The sequence below is a fragment of the Symphalangus syndactylus genome, chromosome 20 (genome assembly GCF_028878055.3).
Source record: "Symphalangus syndactylus isolate Jambi chromosome 20, NHGRI_mSymSyn1-v2.1_pri, whole genome shotgun sequence".
Lineage (NCBI taxonomy): Eukaryota > Metazoa > Chordata > Mammalia > Primates > Hylobatidae > Symphalangus > Symphalangus syndactylus.
Genome location: NC_072442.2, coordinates 46,791,862 through 46,815,018, shown reverse-complemented (window position 1 = coordinate 46,815,018; position 23,157 = coordinate 46,791,862). Strand labels below are relative to the sequence as shown.

The following is a 23,157-nucleotide window of genomic DNA, read 5'->3' as shown; positions in this document are numbered from 1 at the left end:
TTGGCCATTTGTACATCTTCTATTTTTTTTAACTGGGTGTCCCTCTGTCACCCAGGCTGGAGTGCAGTGTTGCTAACAGAGCTCACTGCAGCCTTGATCTCCTGGGTTCAAGCAATCTTCCCACCTCAGACTTCCAAGTAGCTGGGACCACAGTCGAATACCACCATGTCTGGCTTTTTTTTTTTTTTTCCAGAGATGGGGTCTCACCATGTTGCCCAGACTGGTCTCAAACTCCTGAGCTCAAGCAATCCTCCAGCCTTGGCCTCCCAAAATGCTGGGATTACAAGCACGAGCTGCCACGCCTTGCCCGTCTTCTTTTCAGAACTAGTGCTCTTCACCACCACACTTAGAACTGCCTTTAAGTGCCTCACTGAGTGCTCAGCCAGTCCTAACTGTTACTCATATTACTATCCTGCCACTGTCCTCAGAGCAGAGAGCAAAGTCTGAGGCAAGAGGATACAGTCATGGGTTCAGAAGTAAGGAGTACATGTCCTGGCCCCAGGAGACTGAAGCAGGAGGTCACTGTGGCCTAGTTATTGGCATGAAAAATACAAGATTGGTGCTTGGAAAAAAAATTTTAAAAAAAGGTGTGGTCCCTGTTTTCACCAAATACTCTTCCTGCCTTGTTTTGCCCCGATTTGGTGGGATTCTATATCCAATTCCACTGTGAAGAGTAATCAAGTGGCTTAGTGAAAGCCTGGCCACATTTTAACCACCAGGTGTGGACAGGCTGGCTCGGCCTGTCTCAGGTAATACAAGCAAGTATGAAACTGGCAGAAGTCTGAGAAATCCAGGCTGTCCCTAACTGCTGCACACTCGTTACTTCAATTAAGGTGCAGGGCTGTAGGATGAAGGAGCACATGACACGGTGGAGGCAGGCGAGTAAACAGGTTCTTTAATTAATTTGCGATTTGGTCCTCTGTTACTGATATCAGCTGTTGGGTGTTTAGCTTGTGATGAATGCACTTCCGGAGAGGAGCTTTGTCCTAAAGGAGACTCCTGAGTGGAGTGGGGGTCTTGGGAAGGCTGTTTGGAGAAGCTGTGCCTTGCATGTGGCCATGGAAGACAGGAGGGGCTGGCAGAGAAGAAAGGAAGGAGAAAATTATTTCAGCACCGACTGTGCTCCAGGTGCATTCTCGTTTAGGACTCTGGGTCTCCCCTGAGATAGGTATGATGCTCCTCATTTTGCAGAGGAAGGAACTAAGGCTGAGAGTCATCTCCAAATTTGGCCCAAGGTCACAGGGCAGAATAAACCCCAGCAGAGACAAAATTAAAAAGATGTGGTTGTTGAGTATATCCCATGTCTGTCATGTGCATTACTATTCCTGTGCTTGCCTTAATACTTCAGAAAACTGTGCAGCAGAGATGTGTTTATTTTACAGAAGAAGGAACTTCAACTGCCAGATCCAGGCAGTTGAAGTGGCTGGGAAGTAAAATCTATCTCACAACAAAATTCACTCTCTTTCCGCAGTCCCCGTGAGTCTCAGATTGCAAGGAATCCATGAATCTGTGGGGTAAGCAGCAGTGAGGGAATAAACACTACCCCTTTTATGTTCATATACTGCTTTCCAAAAATTTGTAAACTGTTGTTCTGTTGGATAAAATATACATTAAAGCATAATCAATTTTAAAGGGTAACTGATTCATAGTTGCTTTTTCTCACTGTGCTCCTCCCCACACCTAGTCCCAATCGATGGCTACAAAAATATAACCACTGAACCTTAGGGGGCAGAGACAACATTTGATGCTAAAAATGGGCTTTCACAATGGAAAAAGTTGGAGAGCTTGTTCTGCTCTCCTTGCGGGAAGCATGTCTGGCAAGGAAGCAGGTACCCTTCAAAGGGCATGAATTTGACAACAAAGTGCCTGGATAAGCGGCCAGGAGATGCTTTTCCAACAGGGCATGGAGGTGGTGGGGAGGGGAAGGTGTGCTGACTTTTCTGTGACGATGCCTTATGACAAACAACTCTACATCTCAGCGTCTTACACCAATGAGCTCATGAGCCTGCAGGTTGGCTGTGGTGACTGCTCCTGGCTCTGCCCCACGGGTGTCTCATCCCAGATCCAGGTGTGAGGAACAGTGACTTCCCTGGGGCACAGCCTCTTCTCAGAGTGCAGGACTGGAGCCCAAGAGCCCCAGCTTTCCACGCGAACTCACTCAAGGCCTCTGCTTGGAGAAGCCCTTAGTCATGTGCCTGCCCTCCACATTCCATCAGCCCAAGCCGAGGTCTGTAGGATCAGGCAGTCCACTCAAGCTGCCCGGTGAGGAGGCGACAGTAAATATTTGCTGAACAATAACATAGTTGAGCACAGAGGGTGATCCTGCCTACAGCCCCTTGGGCAGAAAGGCCTGGAGGACCAGCTGCTCTAAAGGGGCAGGTCCCAAGAGGCAGAATTTAAAGACCACAATAGTCTTAGACTTCGACACCCCCGGCCATTGCCCAACAGGCATCTAGCATAAACGCCCTTTGGGATCCTTTGCGGAATGCGATTCTGCACCCACTCTGCCCAGGGCACATCCCTTTTGAGTTATGGTGGCTTCTGGCTTAAAGCCTCAGGACAGTTGACCTAGCCCCAGTCCAATACTCTCCCACCTCCCCAGCCATCCCCCTGCCCATCTCAGGGGATTGCTCCCCTGCTGGCTTGTAAAACATTCATTTCCCCTAATTCAAATATTTTCACCCTTTAGAAAACTTGTTAATATTGGATTTTAAGAAGCATTATAAAATATCACTCTCTGCTCTGGCTAAAGCAGTATTTCATCACTTATTGATTTCTGCTGGTGGGAGATGAGGGTTCTCGTTCTTGAACAGTAGCCACTGCCCTGGCTGGGATCTTAGAAGGGATGGCAAGTTGTGCAGTGGTGCAGAAAGAGCATCGTCACCCACCCCGGGCAAAGGAAGGAAGAAACAGGGCCACCAACCAATGGGGTTCCAATTCCTGGCTTTCTTTACTGTGGTTTAGGCCCCTGATATGGTGCAGTGGGAAGAGCAATAGGCCTGGCAGAATCCCTGCTCTGCCTCTGGCCGGCTGTGTGACCCTGGGCCAACTGCTTGGCCTCCCCAAGTTGCAGTCTCTGTGCCTGTAAATAGAATAGTACTGCCTGCAGCACAGTGCCATTGGGAGGTAAGGAATGAATGAGATGATCCCTGAAGAGGTCACTGTCCTCCACCAGGTACTAATCAGTGGTCATTTTCTTCCTTCTTCCTCTGGCTTCAGGTTCCATCAGAATGGTGGACCCTGCACTGCAGCCACCACATTCAGACTGAAATCAGTGCTGGTTTGGGCCTAGGGCAAGAAGAATTCCCAGCCTGGGCTCAGCAGGGAGGCCCTCTGTGCTGCCTAGAGGCCCCCACAGGGCAATCCAGCAGTGCCCCTGAGCCTGGCTTGTCCACCCAGAGGTAGGAATGACCTTGATCGGGGTCTCAGTGGTGCCAGAGCTGCAGTGCTCAGTGCTCTGGTGGGAGCTGCCTGGCACAGTCTGTCTTCCCCATGCCAGGTTCCACTCCAGCCTGCCATTCCCAGGGGATCTACTAGCATCTCAAGACTCAAGTAAGGCTTGGTAAAGCAGGCTCCGTCTGTGGCAGTATTCACTGGAGACGCAGAGAAAGGGAGGTGGAGATCTGGAGAAAGCCAGCTCAGAGATCCAGGGAAAATGGCTGGGGAGCGCTCGGAGCATGATCTGCCCAAGCCCACCGGAGGAAACAGGCATTTGACTTGCTTTCCCAGCTACCACCTGCTGGGAGAGGTGCGGCAGGTAGAGTGAGGGGCCACAGTGACCCCTGATCAGTGAGGGGCATGGAGGCTGGACACCCAGGCTTGCCCAGCTCTGCCTCCTGCCTCAGTGGATGAGACCAGACCTCAGGGTACACTCAGACGCCCAGGATCCTGGCATCTTAGCACCTCAGTGAGGAACCCAGGAAAGCTAAAGATTCTCAAGACAGTGAGGTGCCCCGTAGGTCATTCATTCCCAAACACTGAGTGCGAAAGCTTTGGAATTTGTTATGTAAATTAGAACAGAGGCAAGGGTATCCCTGCAATGCAATTCTCAGGGTTCTCTGTTCTGATGATCTTTCTGGAGAAGGAATAAGGGTTTGCATTACAGCCCCTATAGGGGTCCTGGAGGTGGCCCGGGCCCATGGAAAGGGCTAACGTGCCCACTGTGGTTAGGAAAAATGATCTGGAAGTCACTGATCTGGTCCAAAGTTCACACTCAAGTGAAGAAACCCAGAAAAGATAAAAGGTTTGGATAAAATCACACAGCAGGTTAGGGTGGAGCCTGGACCAGAGGCCCAGACCCCAATCCAATTCCTTTTCTGCTTCCTCATTCTCTCTGTACTCACTCAGTCACTGTGGGTCTCACTCTTCCCTTCAGTACAATGGGGACGATCACACATTCCTTCCCACCCTCAAGGTGGGAGCTCTTCACAGGAAGCAGATAAAGCAGGGTGAGATCAGGCAGGATCGCAGCTGTGCCCTTGCCTTGAGGCTGGGATGATCACCAGGCCCTGCAGCTCAATCCTGAGTCCTCCCTGGAGGCTGGGAAAAGCCCAGCCGCACTCAGCCTGCTATTTGTCCAGCTTAACCTGCATATCTTCCTTGTAGAGCAGCAGAACCCTGATAAAAAACATTTCATTGAGATTTGTTCTCCCCAGATCCCTGGGCTGGCTTTTATTTGGTCCACCTGCCAATCAGGAAATGCGCACCTTGGCAGTGGCCATGGTGAGGTTGCAAAGCTCCTCTGCCACCACTCCCCCTCTCCTTCCAAGGGGGACCCAGCCAGAGCTCCCTGCCAGCCTGTGCCCTTGAGCCCATCTCTTAGGGGTTTGCGTTTTAAAAGAGGAAACTGAGTGGGGAAATGGCTGTTTCCAAAGGAACAGATGGCTCCTGGCAGAATATGAGGCTCTGGGCCCCTGCAAGGAGGCAGGGGATGCGTCCACCCAGGTGGGCAGCCACTCATTCTCTGACGCATGAGACCTCCCCGACTGCCACCGGCCACCTTGGCTGTGGTGTACTTTGCAACACTATGGTACCAACTTCACAGCCAAAGCTGCTTCTCGTAGTTCTTGCCTGGGTAAACAGCCAAGAGACCTGAATTCCACGCTGACCTTGACTATGTGATTTGGGGCAAAATACTCCTCTTCTCTAGACTTCTGTTTCCTCATCTCTCAGATTTGACCTGATGGTGGTTAAGGCCTTCTTGCCCCAAAGGCAAATGGCTGTGCATGTCTACAAGGATCTTTATGTGCCCAGGAAAGACCTGAGGAGGTGTGTGATGTTTGTCCTGCTGACCAATTGGAAAGCAAGGCATGAAAAATTACCAGAAATAAGTGGCAATACAAGACGACCCTACAAAGGCCATCTGTCACCAGACAGTTTACATGAAGGGTCAGGGAAGCTGAAAATAACCTGGAAGAGACGTAAGAATGAGAGGAAGAGAGCAGGGGAGATGGAGGGGCTGGAGTGATCAAGGCAGTATCCCGGCAGGAGATGGGGCAGAGCTGAGCTTGGAAGGATGGATAGGATTTGAATCAATGGAAAGGAGTTGGCCAGGGAGAGGACATGGGCAGAAGTAGGCACTGGTGAGTGGGTGAGTTGGGCTGCAGTGAAGAGACCACAAAGATAAAGCTTATAAGACGACAGCAAGAGGGGGGGGGGAAAAGAGAAAAAGAAATTTAAAAAAATAATAAGATACAGCTTAAAGTTCAGGCAGGGTCACTGTGGAAACAGCCCTTTTATTTTTCTCCCTGAATCCACACTGGGAGCCCTGGTCTACAGGATGGTCTTAGGACTTGTGCCTAAGTCCCAGCCATTTGGCCTTCCCTGCCCAATTGCCTTCCTAGATCAATACTCCTTTCTCCTGGCACTGAAGAGGGAAGCCCTCCCCTCATGTACCATGTGACTTTGTCCCCTCTAGGCTACAGGAGATGGATGAGAGGTGGGCAAGTGACTCTCCCATCCACAGGCTGATACAAGGGCATTAGAAATGCTTTCTCTTTTGAGAACATTAAGACACATAGAAATCCATAGTCAGGAACGGAGACTGAAATCAAACAGGGGGAAAAGACAGCGGCTGCTAAGTTGGACCTTATGAAAAGTGAGTAGGCTGAGGGGACCGAAGAGAAGGGCTCCCTGTTCATCCAGCTCCAGCCTCCAAAAGCCCATTCCATGGCCTTGAGGCTGCCTGTTTGTCACCTTTGCCAATCAGCAACACCCCTTCACTCAAGGCAGCGCAGTGGGTCACAGTTCCCTGTAACAAGCACGGCTTGAGCAGACTATAGCTCACACCAGGGCAACTACCCTGAGAATTGTGGCCACAAAAGGCAGAAGCTTCCCTAGTCCCTGGTACCTCTGAATTAGCATCAGAACAATCTCCACAGAGGCCCTGCCTGTCTCCCACCCCAAACTCCTTGTTCCTCTGGACCTTTGACAGTGTGGTTCCCTGCATATCTAGAGCCCATCCCAAGATGCACTTCCTCCACAAAACCTTCTCTACTAACCCCAACCCCATCCCATCACACTGCAACTCAGGGGCAGCCCAGACACCACAGTGGAGTCAGGATGAGGGCCATGAAGGCAGCTCTTTATAATTTACAAAGTGATGATACTTCCATTACCCAGAGGATGCAGGGTGGGCTGGCTTATCTCCACTCTGCTGCTGGAGAGGGCCAGGGCTGGGGCTTGCACTCAGCTCTCCTGAACCCCAGTCTGAGCCTTTCTTTGTCCACTCCATCCTCTGCAGTGGGTAACCCCTGCCTCGGCATATAACCTTTCCTACTAGCACTCAGAATATTCTTGGTAAATTCACTAAATCTTCAACTAAGATTAATGGGAACCTTCTTTGTGCCAGGCACTGTTCTAGGGATTGGAGATACTGCAATGAACAAAACAGACCGAATGCCTATCCTCATGAAGCCTGCGTTCTAATAGGAGGAGGTATAAAATAAACATAGTAAATGAGTAACAGTATATTAGTTGGTGAGAAGGCATATGGGGAAAAAAAAATAAGGCAGGAAAGGAAGACGGAAAATGCTGTGGGTAGGGTGGCATTTTAAATACTGTGGTCAGGGAAGCCTCACCAAAAATGTGACATCTGAACAAAGACCTAAAGGAAGTGAGGGCACTGGCCATGCAGGTGTATGGGGAGGAGCCTTCCACGTCAAGGGAAGGGGGAGAGCATGTGCAAAGGCCCTGAGGCAGGTGGCTGCCAGTGCCATGAGGCTTGTGGCAGCGTTCCCCTGCTCTTCTTCCTTGCATAGCTTGGACCACTTTACTCTCCTGCTCCTAACAAGCTGCTGGCCAAAGAAGGAAGGCAGCAGCCCTTAGCATCTAGGACACTGCCCCTCTTCCCATATTCCAAAAAGAGAGACATATGCAGAGCATCACCATGTTCAGTGCCTAAGTCAGATGCTTAAGAGCCTTTCCCTCTGGCAGACTCTGTTCTGAAACTCAGATCAGGACACTGGTCCCAGCTCCATGCTCCTCTGGTGGATGCGGACCCAGCAGCTGGGACGCTGGCTGAGGATTCCTTGAGGCCTCTGTTCACCAACCTCCCTGGCAAAGAAGGACTAAAGGGATCAAGATACAAGGAGGCACCAAAGAATGCAGAAGAGACAAGCTCAGGAAGACCACCCCATACATATTGGTAACCCAGAGAGAATCTGAAGACAGCAACACCATTGGGCCAACATGGCATCAGTAAGCACCAGCTGGGCCTGCTCCAAGTCCCGAGTTTCCACATTCCCTTGGGCAGGTAAAAATTTGAAAACCCCTTGTGTTCACCCACATTGTATTCCCTTCACTGAGTCATACTCTCCCTGTCATCTGCTCCCACTCGGAGTGACTCACTCATGTCAACAGGCCCAACATACTTTCCCCACCCTTCCTGCAGGTCCCAAGACTGGCCCCTGATGCAGATGAGGCAGCAGTGGTAAATCCCAGGTTTGGCTCCTGTGTTGCTGCAGGTGGAGGGGGAGCCAGTGGGAGACTGGAAGGGGAGCTCTTGGAGGCCCTGAAGACAAATGCTTGTGGATTTCTACTAAAAGCAACTATCACATTTGGAAAGTAGGGCAGAAAATGGGACTGGAGGCAAGAGTGAGAGATGACTGGCCCTGAGTGGCTGGTGCAGTCCTGCTGCACATTCAAACGTGGCTAAACCTCCAAGAAGCATTCCAGACTCTTCTCCAGATACCCCTCCCAGCATTTCCGCTCCTGTCCCAAGTCGTGCCAGATGTGAGAGAATTTTCAGGGATGTGTGGAGCATGTGGGTCCACTGGGACAGCAATTGAGAATAACAAAATCGATGGACTGAAAAGCAAAAACATCCATTTCTCTTCCCCAACCCAATATTTGCCAAGCATGTAAGCTTCATTCTCCTTTGTCCTCGCAGGGAAGCAATCACGCAGCCTGACAGTCGCTGGAGCCTCGGCTTGAGTTACCAATGACTAGTAATGTGGACTTCATACTCTTGACCAAATTAATATAAATTTGGATCAAGCCAGAATGGCTCAAATGAAACTCCATCTCCATTGCATTTCCCATGCCTGTTCACATACTTACACAAACTTACGTCTGAGCCCTACATTCTCCCCAAGTCTGGGAGTCCTAGGACAAACACCCAACCCACAGAGATCCAGCATCAGGATCAACGTCCTTCTTGCTTCTATTGCAGAAAATAGACTCCAGCATGCAAGGCCCTCATCATTTGCCCGCCCCACAATCCTGCATCTCTCCAAATGCATCTCACTCTCTTCTTGCAGCCCGCTGGAGCCCACTGGAACTCTCCTACTCCCCAAATACAAGTGACTTGCCAATTACTGCTTCTGTCTTTACAACATATGCCTGTGTCTTCTCCCTATATCTCTACAGATCCTCAATCAATGCCTGTTCTGAAAGCTTCTCTGAGAAACCTTCTTGGGTAATCTTTATCACCCACTGAATTGAGGTTTATGTCTTTTTCCCACACCCTTCCCCCCTGTGTGCCAGCCTCCTCCTGGGATCACCCAGTTCTTTCCTGAAGCCTTTGAAGTGAGGGATTTGTCTGGAAGAGTGAAAATCGACTCCTTCTGCTCTCTCCTTGTTTATCTTCCCAAGGTGGTGAGGCTGTGGGGCAGGACGTGCCCTCTGCCCTTCCTCTTGGTAGTTAGAATTAAAGGAGAGCGCAAAAGAGAGGCTGGCTCTAGTGAAGGTCTCAGGAGAGATAAGTGAAGGGTTCCTTTAGGATGCATGTTTTCTACCCCAGTTCCATCGGTAGGAAATCAAATGGAATAGAGAGCAACAGTCCCAGATGACAGAAAAAAAAGAAGTGTTCTCATGGACAGAGAATTTCCTGAGTATTGGCTCCCAGGGAGGTAAGACTTCAGGGAGTAGGGTGGATGGATAGGGTACATATTTATCTAAGGTAAAGAAGGACTCATCCCACTCCTTCTGATTCAGAGACTGTTAGGATGAATCAGCAGAAACCCTGTTTGATCATCCAGTCAGCTCCTCTTGTTTTAAAGGAGAAACTGAGATCAATAGATGTGTGATGTGCCCCTCAGACATCAAGTTGGTCAGGGATCAGGGTATTTGTCTTATGAATATTAATTTTTCCAATTCCGAAGATAGACCTAAAGCAGTTCCTTTTGTCTGTGAATGAGAAGACCTCCACAAAGATACAGAGGCTGGATGAAGATGCACGCAAGCTCCTTCCTCCTGAGACCCAGTGGGGGAGGCAAGGGAGGCTCCCTAGCTAAAGAGGGAGCTCAAAGTTGCAGCCTTTCCTCATGCAAGGCAAGGGAGGGCACCTTCTGGGAGCACAGCAGGGAGGCCATGCGTTGTCCCTACATACTAAGATCCTCACAATGCTGAGGGCAGAGCAGCGCCTGGGGAGGGAGTGCACTCCCATCAGCAGTGGGTGTGGCAGACACGCTGCTGTGTACATGTCCCAGGGCCTCAGGCTGCCCTGGAAAGTGAGGCTTTGGAGCCTCTTGCTTATAGGGTCAGCTCTGTGTGACTACGACAAGCAAAGGTTGAGAGACCGTGGCCATATGGCCTGGAGCTGGGGCACCCAGACAAAAATGACTCACCAATCCTTTTTTAAAGACATAACTAAAAGCCAATGGTATGCTTACATTTCAAACATAGCATTAGCACCTAAATTTAAACTGCTGCACTGCTGCATTTAGATAAACTAGTTTTATATCCAAGACCTTTAGGTTTTAAATACTGCAGGGAATGGTATGGTGACTAAAGAAAGAGCATTTCATTACAAGGTGGTTTTTTCTTCAAAGGGCCTAGAGCCTAAAATGGGGTTTGCCTCAAGGTCCCCTTTATCAAGGCAGCCAGAACTCTCTTGAGTACAGTTTTCTGAGACCCATCATTATTTGGACTGTTCAGAATTATTCCTGTGTGTTCTCACGTAGGTGTTTTATTGTGTCCAACTTGCCTAAAGGACCTTTTATGGCAGGAACTGGGGTCCCATGTCCTTTGGGCTCCTCACAATGTACAGCTGAGCGCTGAGCCACAGGTGGAAGGCCAGCAAATAATCACAGTATTCCTGGGATTGTTTTTTCAGAACCATGGACAGAACCCCTTCTTCCCAGGCTGTTTTCCATTTTGCGTCTCTCCTTCCTGATTTCCTTTCAGACAAAGTCTCCAGTGCCTCACTGAGGATTCAGCTCTGCTCAAGTCTGCCTCTTTCCTGGGGATACTGGACTGGAAGCCAGAAGCCAAACTATGCCAGGTGGGAGTAAAGATGCAGAACCCTGGAAAGGAGGTGACCTAACAGCATTTCCTGCTGTTATTAGAATAAGAGGACCATCTCAGTCATGTGCCCCAGTCATAGTCACAATCCCCAACTCCTTTTAGAGCTCCAGATCCCCCCCTAAACACTACACAGTTAGTCTGAGGTCACAGGGCTTATAGGCCAGCAGAGCACCTGACCATCTGGGGCAGTGCTGAGGTAAAGCCTGGGACAGGCTGGGCTGGGGAGACCCCTGGCATGGCAGAAGACAGATGTGATGAAGAATGTGTCTGGATTATAAATGAGTGGGGAGTCAAAGGCTGAGGGCTGGGAGGGAAACATCAGTCATCAGGGTCAAGGAGAGCCTGCAAGGCCCTGGTCAGGGGGTAGGGCAAGAGGCTGACAGCTGAGGCCTCAGGGACAATTCAGAGAAGAATCAAAGAGGGTGAAGCGATTGATAGGTTCAGAACAAAGGCTGCAAATAACACCATGGAGGTAAGAGCTTTCCCTTGTTGATGGTGGCTGTGAGATGGAGACAGATCACCTCTTTAAAGGTAGGATGTGAGGACAGGTTGCCATTGGGACATAACACATGGCAGGAGCAAGACAGAATTTCCCACAGGCAATAATCCTGCACCCACTAAAGGTCAGATAGGGTCACTCCAGAGCTGGAATTAGTAATTCAGCACTCCAGGATAATTTCAGACATCTAGTTGGTCACTCCATGTGTGCACTCCAAAACACACAATGATTCCACTAAATTCATTGCCTCTCCTCCTCCTTCCACACTCTGCCCACTCTGAGGCCCACTTGGAATCCTTCCTCACCCAGCACGTCTTCTAGGGCTAGAGTTAACATAGGTGCCAAACACTCGTTTGCTGAATGGATGAACGGCTCCTGCCGATCATTGGATCTGGTGAGTCTCAATTTTTTGTGTGTGCTGCCTTGGGTTGGGTTTCCTGGGAAACAGACTCTGAAATGGATATTTTCATGCAGGAAATTTATTGAGGGTGCTTTTGGCATCAACAACTTGGGGTGGGGAGTGGGGAGGAGAGGGAAGGGGGTGTGGAGGAGAGGGAAGGAAATGGGATTAGGCAGAGAGAGAAGCTGAGCTGGGATGAAGGGTCTCAGCCAAGCCTATGGGGAGTTCCGGAGCTAGGATGGCCTTCCAGGTTGTCCTGTCCTGAAGCAAAACGAATGGGTATTTACACCCCCACATCCATAGTTTGATGCAGGCTGCCCCAAGGAAGTGACCTTGGCTCTCCTTGGCTGAGGCAATTCCTAGAGAGGGACCTAGCTGAGAGACATCATCTACCAATACTCCTAGCTGCAACTGGAGAAGCGAGGACCTCAATCCTGAAGGAGGGACCAGGTTGACATTCTACAGCATCCACTACATGTACCAAGAGACTTGGATGAAATTGGGAGAAGGGCAAATATCAGAATTCCTGTAGGGACTATATTTTTAAAAGTTGTCCAGAATGGTTCTATTGCATCCCCTTTTCCCCAATCCGCAGACTATTATGATTAGGAATTGCAGATCTACTCTAACCTCCTCCAAGATAGAGAGTTATTTGCCCAAGGGACACATAGTAGGCAAGTAGCTAGTTTGACTGGAGCCCCCACATTTGTGGGCTGATCTCCATTGCAGAGGGAGCCATATATCCCAAGCAAGCACCCATACCTCACCGGCTATCATATCCCCTGTAACAAACAAAGAGGCTAGCACACACCTAACCGCGAGAGGCTGTAAGTGTGTTGGGGGCGGGGGGGAGGTGAGCGTGTCAACAAATGCTGAATTGAATTGGTTTCTTTAAAAGCAGTTATCATGTATAGACATGCCCTTTGTGCTGTGTATACATGACTTAACCTGATGAGCAAATCCTCTGATTCTTAATTAACCTTTTCATTTGAACCTCTTGACCAAAAAGCAAATGGAGGCTGGTGAATTGGAAATGACAGCTTCGCCTCCCCCCATGTCCCGACCTGGCCCAGCCACCTAGGCTGGTAATTACCTTTGCCAAAGCTGGGAACTTTTTACAGGGTGATGAACAAATAATCTCCCACTAATAGCTGTGATAACCACAGAGCCCAGTTCTCTCCTTGTCTCTTTCCTGATTACCTTCTGTGAAGCCAGGGAGCAGGTTGTGACAATATTTCTAATATTTCCCTCCCTCTCTCTCAGCCTCTCTCCCCCTCTCCTTTAATAAAAAGGAGACTATGTAGACTGGGAATCAGGATAAAGGGCAGTGAGGAGGGAGAGGCGTTTGCCTGCAGAAGCCTCTCCCCTCAGGAAAAGCCAGGTGCTCTCACCATGCCCTTTAGCAGATCTGCTGAACAGCTGATATTCCTGGAACATGCTCCTCGGTGGATGTCAAAGCAATTTGGAAGGCTGGTTCTTGGCCCATAGTCACATGGGGGGTGGTGGGGAGTGTTAGCACAGTCTTCAGCCTCCAGGGCTCAATAGAACTGAGCAAGGAGAAGTAGGGAAGAAAGGGAAAATGGATGGAACAAAGAAAGGGAGAGGAAGAGGACGATGGGGAAGGATACAGGAGAGGAAGCAAAAGACTAGGTCCAGGGCATCTAGGGGGTCTGGGCCCAGAAAGGAGGTCCTGACAGTGGCCTGGGTCCCTGCACTTCCCCTTGAGATGGCTCATTGCTTCTGCCTAGACCACCTCCCTGTACCCACCCACCTCAAAATGTAATGGTAATGGCAGAATCCCTTTCAGAGTGCTTACTTTGGGCCAGGCCTGAACTATAGCTCATGTGAACCTCATGTGACCCTAGGAGGTGGGCACCATTCTTCACATGTTACAGGTGAAGGGGCTAAAGCATCGAGAGTTAAGAAACTCACCTACGGTTCACACACAGCGAGATGGAGACAGGCTTTGGAGCCAGACAGGTGGACTCCAGAATCCAGCCCTTAACTATTCTGCCAAATTCTACCTTCCCCTTGAGCTCTGGGTACCTTTCCTGTGTGTACTTGATGTAGCAGAAACAGCACTGGATTTGAATCCCAGCTCTGCCTTGTCCCAGCTGTAGAACCCTGAGTAAGTTAACCTGTGCTGAGTTCTCTCATTTATGAAATGAGCATAAGCATGCCTGTCCTGCTTATTTTACAGAACAGGTGCGGGGATGGAGGGAGATAGTATTTGTCAAGGCCATTTGTCAGCTCCAGAGGACTCTGTACACATGAGCTGGCATCCTCTTCCCTCTTCCCTTCCACGTTATGAGCTCTCACAAGGACCATGATGGTCCACCTTGTTTGTCCAAGCCCCTCTCACATGTGGTGGGTGCTCAGAAATTGTATGTTTCTGTTGAGCAAATGAAATAGAGGGACCAGGCTGGGCGTAGTGGCTTATGCCTGTAATCTCAGCACTTTGAGAGGCCAAGGTGGGCGGATCACCTGAGGTCAGGAATTCAAGACCAGCCTGGCCAAAATGGTGAAACCCCGTCTCTACGAAAAATACAAAAAAAAAAAAAAAAAAAAAAAAAAAAAAAAAAAAAAAAGGCTGGGTATGGGAGTGCATGCCTGTAGTCCCAGCTAGTCAGAAGGCTGAGGCCGGAGAATTGCTTGAACCCAGGAGGCAGAGGTTGCAGTGAGCCGAGATCATGCCATTGCTTTCCAGCCTGGTCGATAGAGTGAAACTCTGTCTCAAAAAAAAAAAAAAAAAAAGAAAAGAAAAGAAAAAAAGAGGAGAGGAGAGGAGAGGAGAGGAAAGAAAAGAGAGGAACCAAATCTCCTCGCTTTTTTCCTCCCCCTTCTTCTTCCCCTTTCCTTCTCTTGTCCCCTCTCCTTCCTCTCTTCTCCTGTATCTTCCTTCCTTCCTCTTCCTCCTCATTCTCTTCCCCATACCCAGTCTCCCTCCACTGCTTCCCAGGACTCACACTCTAATGGAAAGACATCTGGCCCTCTCTTTCCAATCCTTCCCATACTGTACTGGGAGATAAAGTTTCCAAAACCACAACTGAGACCACATCACATATACTTAGAATCCTTTGATGGTTCCCTGCACTTAGAGGAGAAGGTCAGAGCTTCTCAGTCCCGCACTAAAGCCTCTGCCATCTGCCTCTACCTCTCTTTCCTGGCCTCATTTCTCATGGCTTCTTTCTGGAATCGTCCGGTCCTCACCTGCCTTCCCACCATCATCAGTCTCTTTACCTGTAAAGACTTCATTGGTAGTGGGTTAGTGGTGCCTGACACATAGTTAGAAGTCAATAAATGGAATATATTTAAGAGGACACTCATCAGGCCCTTCCCCTGTTGTTTTATAATCTCATCTGAGGTCCCAAGGCTGAGAACTTCAGGTGTGAATTGCCCACACACTGTGCAGGGAGATGACAAACCATCCAGGTGGGACTTGCTGAGAATGGTCCCTCACTGGTTCTGCATCCCCTGCCCCATTACACCTTAGCCCATGCCAAAGAGAAGGCTAGAGGTTCATTGAGGTGATTAGAGGGAGGTGGGGATTTTTAGACTTCTCAGCTAGTAGTGAGGCCTGGGATGACCCAGGGCCTCCCCATCTACATATCCCCAAGCTAAGTGTGGGTATTCCACTGGCCAGATGCCGTCAAGGAGCTGGAATGAGAGATATAGGGAAGAACCTGACCTGCAACCCGCAGAGCTGGGAGAACACAGAAACTAGGGACCAACCAGTCACCTCCCAAAGAGTCTCAAGTCAAGAGAACTGGAGCAGTCTGTATCTGCAGCTGAGAGAAAGAGAGTACTGAGCAGGAAACAATCCTCACTTGTAGAGTTTAGTGCAGCAAAGATACAAGTCTCTCCAAGGACTGGGAGATGCAGGGGAAGGTGGATGCGCTTAAGCTGCATTGAGGGACCTACCCAGGAAGACCTGAGGACCACCTCCTGGGAAGTGGCAGCCCTGGCAGAAGAAGGCTGTGTGGGTGACATATTGAAGGAAGGGGAAGAGGAGGGGGAGGAAGGGAGGAGTCAAAAAGTCATCAAGGGGTGGTGCATCACCCAAGGTGGTAGGGTCCCCAACTTGTTATAGTATTATTTTAATTAGTATCTTTTCCAGAATTAATTCTGAAACCTCCTCTACAAGAGTAGTCTAGACTAGACTAGTTTGCCCGCTATCTCCCTCCAGACCTCCAACGCATTTCCCCGAACCATGCTGTCTCACTCTCTTAATAAAGCCTTCCCTGACTTTTTCCTTTCTATGAACTTGTAACCTATGATAGCCATAGCTAGTTGCTTATCCCAGGGTTCATTATCCTCCTCTTTAAAAACAGAACCTTGTAGTTTTACCTGGGCACATGGCCACCCACAATAAAGACTGGTTTTCACAGTCTCTTTTGTTGCTAAGTATAGCAAATTAGATATAAGGAGCAGTATTTGGAGCCAGCTTCCAGTACATTTTTGTGAAAGGCTCCTGGCATATGTCCTTTAGCCCTTTCTTCTTTGTTCCTTCCTCTTTTCACATGCCCGGAATGCAGATGTAATGGCTGGAGGTCAAGCAGCCATTTTGGCCTATGAGATGTCTTTGCTGAATGGGAGCTACATGCAAGGATAATGGAGCAAAGGAGAAGGAACCTGGGTTCTTGACACTGTGGGGATGCTCTCCACATTCTGGACTGCATACCTCCACTTCAAATGAGAGCATCCCTTCCCCTTCCCCCTCCCCTCCCTCCCTCTCTCTCTTTCTTTCTTTTTCTCTTTCTTTCTTTTTTGAGACAGAGTCTCACTCTGTCACCCAGGCTGGAGTGCAGTGGCACAATTATAAGCTCACTGTGGTCTTGAACTCCTGGATTCAGGCGATCTTCCTGCCTCAGCCTACTGAGTAGCTGGGACCACAGGTGTGCACTACCATGCCTGGCTATTTTTAAAATTTTTTTAAATAGTGACAAGGTCTCACTTTATTGCCCAGGCTAAGAGTTATATTTTTGTCTTGGTTAGACCATTTTTACTTTGGGCTTCCTGTAGGAAGCAGCCAAACCCAATTCTAATGGGCACCCTGCCTAAATCACTCACAGGCTAACACAGTGAGAGTACCTGGCATAGGGAGTCCTATATGACAGTGTGTCAATCTCTTTCCTCTCTTAACACCTCTGACATCCTAGCTTTATACAGTCTTTTGATTGTCAGTCAACTATTCATAGGCATGTGTAACCTCAACTCTCTAAATATAGCTCCTATTATGTAGTGCTTTTCAAAATGACTTTACTCCTGAGCTTATTTAATCAGGTAAAGAATGCATTATTTTCCCCATTTACAGATGTGGCTCTGCAGGTTCTTCAGGGACTGAGGTAGGCTTGGTATCCAAGTCTTCTGGCTCTAGGTCTGCTGCTGTTTCCCCTACATTACACCCACAGCAGCTACAGCAAAGCTTCTTCATTCATTTATCTTTGTGTTCTTTCTATTGCAACTGGTATGAAGCTATGCGTACAGTAGGTGTTCAATAGATACATTATATAATATTCCAGAAAGTTAAGCAATTCATCCAAGTTAGTTTCCAAAAGATATCTAGACCAGGAGTTGGCCAATTATGGCCAGCAGGCAAATCTGACCCACAGTCTGTTTTCTGTAGAGCCCTCCAGCTAAGAATTTTTTAAAATTTTTTTGCATTTTTAAATGGTTCTGGAAGAAGAGGAAAGAGAAGGAAATGAGGAAGGGGAAGGAGGAAGACACGAATGTGTGATGGGGACCATAGGTGTCCTGCAAAGCCTACAATTATCTGGCTCTTTATAGAAAAATGTGTTGCCCTGGTCTAGACCACCATCATGCAGCTGAATGTTTGATCTACCAGCAGAGTCTTCACCAGTTGCTATCCCCTGAGAGACGCAATGCCCTAGAGAGCTTGGTGATCCTGCTGCAGACAGCCTGTGGGATTAATTTCCACTCCTTTTGTCCCAGAACCCCCGGGAGGGGCCTCCCTCACTCTACCTTCTTGAAGAGAGATGGGTATACATTTTCCATCTTCACCTCCACCTCCTTCCTAAGACTTGGAAGACTTTCTGATTCACTGGTCAAATACTCAAGCTCAATTTGATTAAAAATTCACTGGGTTTTTTTTTTTTTTTCCTGTAAAAAGGAATAAATGAGTACACATCATGGCTCAGACTGTAAACTGAAGTGTGAAAACCCCAAACAGGCTGAAACCATTACAGGAAAAATCATTAGCTCCAAAGCATTTCTATTTCCAAAAATACCAGCCTTCCAGAGGGAAAGCTGAGCCTGGTTCCTATTTCCAGCACCCCTGACGGCACGTTCCATCATAAGCATCCCTTGGTTACTCACTCAGTAGACGTTCGAGTGGTTAAGAGAATAGGGTTTAAAGTCTGATTGAATGTTACCAACTGTATTCCTTGGCCAAAGCACTTAATATCTCTGAGCCTCAGTTTCCGGTCTATAAAATAAGAATATTAACAATGTACCTTGCAGGGTATGCAAAGCGCTCAGCACAGATCCTGCCCCTCAGAGAGGCCTGCTAAATGGAAGCTGTATATTTGTATAATTACACAGATTAGCCCTTGTTCTTTCTCCCCTCCTCCTTCTGACTCCTTTATTTTTCCCTCTTAATTGCTCCTCAGTTTCTTGCTAAACCCCATCCCTGAAAGCAGTTCCAACCTACCTCTCTAACGTGGTCCTCTTCTTCCTGGCTGTGACCCTCAGCATTGGTACCCAATCTTTCTGAAACTGGCTCAGGCCATCACCCTTCAACTCTCCTGCTGGGGGTCCCTCACCATTCTTCTTTCTCACTTCTCCTCCCAGGTCAGCTTTCTGCTCTTTTCAGGCGCAGTGTAAATCTAGAGACTAAAAATTCATCTTTCATTTGATGAGACACATTAAAAGCAATCAGTCCATTTTTGAGAGTGGGCTCTGTGCCTTCCTTAATCTAATTACAGCTCCTGAGCTCGGCACACAGTAGGCGTTCAATGAACATTGGCCGGCAGACTGGCTGGGAGAGTGAACGGTGACCAGGTGGTCAGCTTCAGGTGGGCAGACCATGGCCCGGTCCTGTAACCGATGTGAATCCTAAGAACCACTTTGGACTCAGGGACTGGGCCAGGCACAGACAAAAATCATTCAGCTGGAGGGCTGCCTGATGTAAAAGGAAAAAAAAAATGGATGTGGAAGTGAGATGTGTCTGGTTTGAATTCTGGCTTTGCCCCTGGCTATCTGAGTGTACTTGGCCAAGTTGCTTTGCCTCTTGAGCCTTAGTTTCCTCATCTATAAGGAGTGAACCTACAATGACATACCAGTTCACACCCAATAAATAGGATGGCTGTAATCAAAAGGACAGATACAGGTTAACTACCCCTTACATGAAATGTTGGGACCAAAAATTTTCAGATTTTGGAAAAATAGCATATATATAAAGAGGTATCTTGGGGATGGGACCCAAGTTTAAACATGAAATTTATTTGTTTCATACACACCTAATACAAATAGTCTGAAGGTGATTTTCCACAATATTTTAAATAATCTTGTGCATAAAACAAGGTTTTGACTGCAGGCGGTCACATGGGAGTTTCCCACTGATGGCATCATGTCAACACTCAAAAAGTTTCAGATTTTAGAGCATTTGGGATTTGGGATTTTTGGATTGGGGTGCTCAACCTGTAATAAGTATTCGCAAGAACATGGAAAAACAGGAATGCTTATGCCCTTTTGTTGAGATTATAAATGGTGCAGCCACCATGGAAATCGATCTGGTGGTTCCTCAAAGGTTTAAACATAAGAGTTACCTTATGACTCAACAATTCCACTCCTAGGTTTATACCCAAGACAAATGAAAACGTGCATCCATATAAAAACTTGTATGCGAATGTTCATAGCAGCATTATCCATAATAGCCAAAAAGTTGAAACAACCCAAATGTCCATCAACAGATGCATGGATAAACAAAATGTCATATGTCCATACAACAGAATATTACTTAACCATAAAAAGGAATAAAGTACTAAAAAGAAAAGGAACAAAAATACTGACACATGGTATGACATGTATGAACCTCGAAAACATTGTGCTGAGTGAAGGAATCCAGACACAAATGTCCACATATTGCATGAATCCATTTGTATATGAAATGTCCAGAGTGGGCAAATCCATAGAGACAGAGAAGACATTCGTGGTTGTCAAGGGCTGGAAGGAGGGGGAAATGGGAGTGATTAAAATGTTCTTTTTAGGGGGTGATGAAATGTTCTAAAATTGGCTAGAGGAGACGGCTGCACAACTCCGTGAATATACTATAAGCCATTGAATTGTATACTTCAAAAGGATGAATTTCATGGTATGTAAATTTTATCTCCAAAAAGCTGTTATTTTTATAAATGGGTGGGCAAGGCCTCCCCACCCACTTCCTGGGGTCATTGTAAGACTCTAAGGAAGGTATGTGTGCCAGGTTTTGAACACCACATTATACTCTTAGGAGGCTGGGATATGGGCCGGGTGCAGTGGCTCATGCCTATAATCCCAGCACTTTGGGAGGCCGAGGCGGGTGGGTCACTTGAGGTCAGGAGTTTGAGACCAGCCTGGACAACATGGTGAAACCCCATCTGTACTAAAAATACAAAAATTAGTCAGGCATGGTGGTGCACGCCTGTAGTCCCAGCTACTCAAGAGGCTGAGGTGAGAGAATCACTTGAACCTGGGAGGCAGAAGTTGCAGTGAGCCGAGTTCGTGCCACTGCACTCCAGCCTGGGAGACAGAGTGAGTCCCTGTCTCAAAAAAATAAATAAATATATAAAAACAAAACAAAAAACCAGAAGACTGGGGTATGGCAACTGCCGCAGACGGAGCTGTTTTCTGCTCTTCCCTCTTTCCTGCCCTGGCTCAGGCCTCCCTCTGGGAGAGACTTGCTGAGGAGTGGCACGGCCATCTGGCAGTAGCAAAAGGATGTTCTGGGCCTCCAATATGTCCATCCCAGGGCTGGGGAGGCAAGAAGTGTTTCCTCTCCCAGCCAAAGACTGGGAGGGGTCTGACGCTGCCAGGGACACTCCCTTGTTCGTCCCAACACTGCCCCTCCACTCAGAGCACCTCAGGGTCCATCTTCCTCCTGGAGAAGGGCTCAGGCAATTAAACTTCAGGTTTTGGAGGAACTGGAGGCAAGCTGAGGGGAACAGAGGAGGGCCATGGATGACAGATCACATTTTTAAGAAAGGAGACTTCAGCTTTGTTAAACCCTTAGCAAGCCTCAAATGCTAAAATAATGATGATAGTGATGACTTATATTTATGAGTGAGTGTTTACTATCTGCCAGACTCCATGCTAAGCATTTATATGTTTGACTTAATTTAATTTTCCCAAATATCTTGTGAGGTAGGGACCTTGTTAACCCCGTATTATGGATGAAAAGTTTGAGGCACAGAGATTTCAAGTGACTGGCCCAAGGTTGCACGGCTAGAAATGACAGGACCAAGATTTGCACCCTGGCAGCCTGGCACTACCACCTGTGTACTTAACTGCTCTGCTGGACCAAGTAAACCCTACAGGCTATACACAATGGAAGGCCAAGTTTATTACCAGGACTGTTCAATCACTCCCACCAACCACAAGGAAATGAGTCTCAAACTTCACAGAGCATCAGAATCAGCTGGGTGGGGGGCATGTGAAAAATACACAATAGGGTCCTGGGCCCACCCCAGGGATAGCAAGTCACTAAGCCTGGGGGGTTCAGGAATCTGCATTCTTGACCAGCAACCCCAGGCGACCCTGCTGCAGGCTGTTCAGGACATATTTGAAGAGACTTGGCCTCCCAGCATCAAGACCCAACTTATGGGCCTGGCTGGATCTGCCCCTTGGAGTAAACACTTTCTGCTGTAAGCCACACCACATTCACCCCCCAACCTCAAGTCCATCCCATCTTTAAAGGCCCTGGTCAAGTTCCATGGAGCCCCCTAGGCCCTCCACAGGAATAGTAGCCCAGCCTGGCTTCCCCTTTTCTGAATACCTAAACCCATGTAGAAGAATCTGCACTGACTGCTTCAGAACTCATTACAAACTGCCCGTTATTCTTACATCAGTGTCCCGTGGCTGCAGGCCTTTTCTGATGAACTAGATCACAAAAGCCTTAAACAGAGATGCTTTCTTTCTTATTCCTTGTGTCTCTCACACATCATTCAATAGACTGGTGGATTTGCTTTCAGACCTAATGCACCAACACTCCTGTTTCAATGATCAACATGGTTCGTGTGCAACTGGCCAGTTCATTATCTACCCGCCCATGCGCAGAGTCCAAGCATCCGGATTCTTCTTCTACAGAATCCAGGTGCTTCCTCTATGCCATCCACTGTTCTAACACTGAGACTCCAGAGGCCACACTGCCTCTGAGGCTGACACCCCCAACAACTGCTCTCGCTCGGTGTCTTTGGGTGTGATTTGAGGGATATCTGGCCACGGCTGGAGATTGATTTGGTAGTTACAACCGCGACAGTGGGGGTGCTGGCATCTAGTGGGTAGAGGAAAGGGATGCTGCTAAAGCTACAATGCATAGGACAGCCCCTCCCTGCCCTCTAACAAAGCAGTATCTGGCCCAAAATAGTAGTGCAAGGTTGAGAAATCTTGCTCTAATGAAATATGCCAAGACGTACGGCAGAGGTAGCAAGACAGGAAGCCAAAGGAAGGAATGATTACCCCCCACGGAGGAGGAGGGTTGGAAAAGAATTCCCAGAGGAGATGCTTAATACAATGAACTGATTGATGAATGATGGGTGGGAAGGATTTCCCACAGCAGAGGCAGGGGAGGAAAGAGGAGCTTCTGGCAGCGAGGTGCAAGAGCGCTTGGCAGGTTTGGGAAGCATTTACTGGGTATGATGCGGCTGGAGGGCCCAGCACTCCTTCTTTCCATTCATTCTACACATCCACCGTCATCTTATTTTCAGTACTTATTTGCTCAGCAAACCTTGTCACCAAGCAGCATGGAATGGTCAGCTCTGGCCCTGGCCGGATCATCCTCGATTCTGAATCTGTGGTCTCTGCAAAGGCAGGATGGGGTTGAGCAAAAGGCGCCCATAGAGCTGCACAGAGAGGTGTGACCACGTGAAAACACTACAACACTGTGAAAACACAACAGTACTTTAAGGTTTTCGGCGGCATCATCTGAAAAGATTACAGCACGAGGTGTGAGATCTCCCTGCCGGGAACTGTTAACGAGGAGTTCTCTGGGTGGCAAATGAGGAGAATGGATTTTTAAGAATGCCTGCACTTCTCAAAGTTGGACAGGAATGCAAACACATTAAAAAGTAATGCGGGGAAAAAGAACGTAATTCTGATAATGTTTGCTTCTTTAAAAACAAAAACAAGCCTCGGTTGTGGTGTTGGTTATTTTTAAATAGCTGTATTGCTTGCTGAGCCCGTCTTCGCCTGTCTCCCTCTCGTCCCTCTGTGTCTGTTTCTCTCACTCTAGCCTCCCCATCTCCGTCTCTCTTCCTATCAAGTGGCTGGGTTGTGATGTGTGCATGCTTCTCCTTTT

At 48.2% G+C, this 23,157-nt stretch overlaps 1 pseudogene; it reads right to left on the bottom strand.

The window, feature by feature from the left end:
- Positions 1-873: 873 nt before the first annotated feature.
- LOC129470166 (ADP-ribosylation factor 2-like) overlaps positions 874-23,157 on the bottom strand; it is a 96,537-nt pseudogene continuing 74,253 nt past the window's right edge.